General features: G+C 26.3%; 1 long non-coding RNA gene and 1 other non-coding gene across 2 annotated transcripts in view; both read right to left on the bottom strand.

Moving 5' to 3' along the window:
* LOC122267876 (uncharacterized) overlaps positions 1–3,199 on the bottom strand; it is a 12,893-nt gene extending 9,694 nt beyond the window's left edge. Inside the window, exon 1 of the transcript XR_015190663.1 lies at positions 2,964–3,199. This is a non-coding gene — a transcript (uncharacterized LOC122267876). The remainder of the gene's footprint in view (positions 1–2,963) is intronic.
* A 1,544-nt stretch (positions 3,200–4,743) lies between these two features.
* Positions 4,744–5,000, bottom strand: part of LOC147467181 (uncharacterized) — a 5,679-nt gene continuing 5,422 nt past the window's right edge. The window contains exon 2 of the long non-coding RNA XR_015190645.1: positions 4,744–5,000. This exon is cut by the window's right edge and continues 1,587 nt beyond it. This is a non-coding gene — a long non-coding RNA (uncharacterized LOC147467181).

Genomic DNA, 5,000 nt, shown 5'->3' with positions numbered 1-5,000 from the left:
ATAATATATGCATATATATATTATAAAGCATATATATATATATATAAATATATATATATGTATATATATAGGTTAATATTATATATATATATATAATATATATATATATTATAATATATTATTATATATTATATATATATATATGTTATATATATGTATATATATGTATAAATATTGTTAAAATATATATAATATATATATATAGTATATATATGTCCAACTAGCATAGGTATATATGTAAAAAAAAAAATATTTACATATAATATATAATTATTTATCCGTAATATATAATATATATATATAATATATATATATTATATGAATAATATATTGAGTGTTGTGTGTGTGATTCGTATGTGTGTGAGTGTGTGTGTGTTGTGTGTGTGTTGTGTGGTGCTGTGCGAATATAGTATATATAATATATAATATATATATATATATAATATGTATTAATATGTATAAAAATATTGTATATACATGAGTAACTGTAGAGGGGTATATATATGTATGAAAATATATATATATAATATATATAGTGACGAGGTATTATATTAAATATGACTATATAGCTATATGTTATGTATCTATATATATAAGATTGTATATATATATAATATATAAATAGAAATATATATCTAATATATGATAATATATATATATGTATTATATATGGTATATATTATGTATATGTATATATATATGTATATATATATAGCTATATATATATATGAGATATATAGACTACTAATATATATAATATATATATATCTATTGATAATAAAATAGTATATATATGAAATCTTTATAGATTTATAAATTTATGAAAAAAAAAAAATAAAAGTATATATGGTATATATAATATATACTATATCCTATATATATATATATATATATATACAATATATATATATATCAGATATATACAGGATATATAACTATAATATATACAAGATAATACATATATATAAATATATATACTATATATATATATATATTATATATACTATATGCATTTATAAATACATATAGATTAAACATATATATATTATATATATACACCTATATATATATATCGATATATATTATAAAATATATTAAATAAACATAATATATATATATATATTTAGTATATACATATATGTAATACATCTAAACTAATATGTATAATGTATATATACATATAATGTATATATATACATATATATATATATATCTATATATATATGTAATAAGTATAAGTATCCACACACACACACACACCACCCACACACACACACCACACAACCACACACCACACACAACACACACAAGTATAAGTATGCTATAAGAGTATAAATATAAAATAGGGTAAAATATTAAATTCAATAAAATATAAAAATAAGTAAAATATAAAATATAAGTATAATAATGAATATAAAAATATAAAATATAAAATCTAAAATATAAAATAGTAAATTATATAAAATATAAAATATCCAAAATATAAAATCCATAAAATACAAAAATACAAAATACAAAATACAAACATACAAAATACAACAAATTACAAATACAAAATAAAAAATAAAAAATATAAAAAATATAAAATATAAAATATAAAATATAAAATATAAAATATAAAATATAAAATATAAAATATAAAATATAAAATATAAAATATAAATATAAATATAAATATAAATATAAATATAAAAAAAAAAAAAAATATATATATATATATATATATATATATATATATATATATTAATATATATATATATATAATTTGGAATATATTATAGACATATATATATATATATATATATATATATATACATAATATTTAACCTCCCTGAACGGTACTTACGAAACCTACCCGGCGTCTGTAAGATCGAACAGGCACGGATTTGATACCGCTCTAGCTAACACGACCCGTGCCTGTCGATCTTACGGCGCGGGTTCGAGTCCCGGTCAGGGAGGTAAATATTTTGTAATATATTATAAATGTGTGTACTGCATGGTCTTACCATCTTCTCAATATATATATATATATATATAATATTTATATATAATATATATATAATATATATATATATATATAGAGGGTAACGGTTGGTGTTGTTGGGTGTGGTGTGTGTATACTATATGGTTAGTATATATGTATAGGGTAGTATGTTATGTATATATATATCTATATATTAGGGAGGGGTATTTATGGATAATAATTTACATATGATTGAGGGGGTGATACTATATATGTATGTGTGGTGGGTTATGTGAATTGAGTGTATATGTGGTAGGTCTTATGAGTTATGGTGGGGGATAGTATATATATAATATTATATATATAATTAATATTATAGTCATATAATAGAGAGAGAGAGAGGAGAGAGAGAGAGAGAGAGAGAGAGATGAGAGAGAGAGAGAGAGAGAGGTTGGGTTTGGGGTTGGTGTTTGGTAGTGGTTTTTTATGAGAGAATATGTGGTGTGGATCGGAGAGAGAGAGAGAGTTGTATATATGTTTGTGTTGTTTTTGGTGTTGTGGTGGTGTTGTTGTGTTGTTGTTATATATATAAATATAGATATAAATGAATCAAATAATTAAATAAAATTTATGCTGTAAAAATACCCTTTAAGCCCTTCTCAACTGTAGTGGCCATTAAGATTAAGATGGTTATTTTTAGTGCATCTGTGCCAAATTAAACATCTGAAAAAGTTTGTGCACATCTTAACCAGTTTCACTAGCATCGATAACTTGGAAGTACTACTATGAATTGAAAAAACACCGAAGAATTACCCCGTTTATTAACTCAGATCGTAAATTTATCGTTGACATTTACCCAGAAATACAAAATATTTCTTAGTTTAACATATCAGCGTCCTTCAGGACGTCTATTTTTCTTCAAAATAAAAGATATTGCATACTAACTTGTGTTCACTCGCGGGGTTGGAAATCATGGTAACAATTAATTTCATTGAAATACCTTCCTCATAAGCCATACGGGACTGAATGTATATACCAGTCATGGTACAACTGACTGCGATTGCCTATTTGTTTACGTTCGTGTAGGTTGGATTCCGCAATCCGCCTTCGGGTGCATGCAGTCAAAATGAATTTGAATATTCAAGAAAAGTAGCTCACAAAATCACTGCAAAAAATAATCCTCCACTAAAACAGATTTTTGGACATTGTTGTAGACTATACTTGGCCTAATATCAGTACATTCTAATTTCCACTAAATGCTTGCACATGAATAAGGCTTACACTTTCGCAGGTTTGGTCTCACGACAAAAAAGAGCAACTGTGAACAAAAGTATAAATGTGGGTTGGGTTTCACATGATTGCAAAACATATTTCAAAACGAGTCCTTCTTAATCAGCATGCGTCACTGGTTGTGTTTCGACATGTTCCACATTGAACAACCAATGCGCATCAAAAGGAAAAAGGAGAGAAAGAGAAAGACAAGACAACAGAGAAAGAAAGAGCAATATGCGAAATTATGAAAACTAGTAAAGAGACAAAAAAAAGGGAAACGCAGGAAAAAGGTGGAAGAAATAAACAATAGAGGAGGGACAGGGACAGGGTGAGAAGGAGAAAAGGAGAAAGAGAGAGAGGGGGGGGGGTTACAGGGAGCATATAATAGATATAGGAGGAAAAATGGACTGAAAATATTAGTGATTGAAAAAGGACCTTCATCCCTTTTGTAGATTTGGCACCGCCAGAACCCCAGTTAGAGGTGGAAAAGGGAGCGAGACAAGAGAATGAGTGAAAAAAAAGTACGAAGTGGATGGGTGATTTCATATGCACACAAGCTTTTCTGACTCAAGACAGTGTAAGGACAACTCTTTCGATGTAGAGATAAGGCTTGAAAGTTGGCGTTGGTGTGGAGGTCACAAATTTCGCGAGGACAAGGTTGTAGACTCCCAGATGAAATGAGACGCTCCCTGACCATGCTGAGACACTGACCTCTGGGTGAGTCCATGAATGAGTCAGTGCGTAGCCACGTGATGCTCCCTTGAAGGAAAAGATCTACGTAGCATTGAGGAAACTGAAAGAGGGCGTTGCCATGAGCTATAAGTAGATTTGCAGATACTGGAGACTTCGGAAACTGTCCTCGGGTCAAGCCTTTACTTAGGTGCTGGAGGAAGTAATTCAAAGGTTTGTTGTGTACGAATAAGTTTTTCACGTTAGTGCTAGGAGTGTTTCTGGACGCGAAATATGCGAGTCGGTTTGCCTTGGAGTCAACAGACAGTTTGTAAATAATCTTAAGACAAAGTGTAAAACAAATACACTGAGTCAAATACCATATAAGTTAATATCTTAGTTCGGCACTTGTACAGATGCATAATTACTCAGAGAATATGTGTATATAAATAAATAAATATATATATATATAATATATATATATATATATATTCTATAAATATCAATATATAAAATATATATATAAATATATATATAAATATTACATATATATATATATATATATATATAATATATATATATATATATATATATAATATATATATATCTCTCAAAATTTACGAATTAATCTATATACATATGTGAGGGATATAAAAAACAATGCATGAATAGAAAACAATGAAAATTAATTCGAAGATAATTAATTTCAATCAGTAAGTGATCGAAATGAAAAAGACATGAATCAAAGATGTCAAATGGCGTAGAACCGTACGGATTTATATATATATAATTATATAATATATATATATATATATATATATATAATTATTATATAAAAATATATATATGAAAAGTGAATGAAGTTGATAATTGAGTCGGAAATAACCGTAGGGTTAAAATCAATTAGTCTACTCAAAAAAGAGTCTTAATTTGGACCCCGTTTGGCTGATTCTGGACTGTTCACATAAAAAATGACATAGGTTGTGTTGTTTTATATATATTTTATTATCATTCGACACTCCTATGTTTCTCAACCTTTTTACGTTCTACTTTTCTTCTTAGGATAAACAAACAATATGTTTTAAGTCTGCCCTTC

Source organism: Penaeus japonicus, unplaced genomic scaffold (assembly GCF_977035675.1).
Source record: "Penaeus japonicus unplaced genomic scaffold, GWHDUDI00000001_assembly GWHDUDI00000037, whole genome shotgun sequence".
In the NCBI taxonomy this organism is placed as follows: domain Eukaryota; kingdom Metazoa; phylum Arthropoda; class Malacostraca; order Decapoda; family Penaeidae; genus Penaeus; species Penaeus japonicus.
The sequence above is the reverse complement of the archived record's forward strand: the minus strand, read 5'-3'. Positions and strand labels throughout refer to the sequence as shown.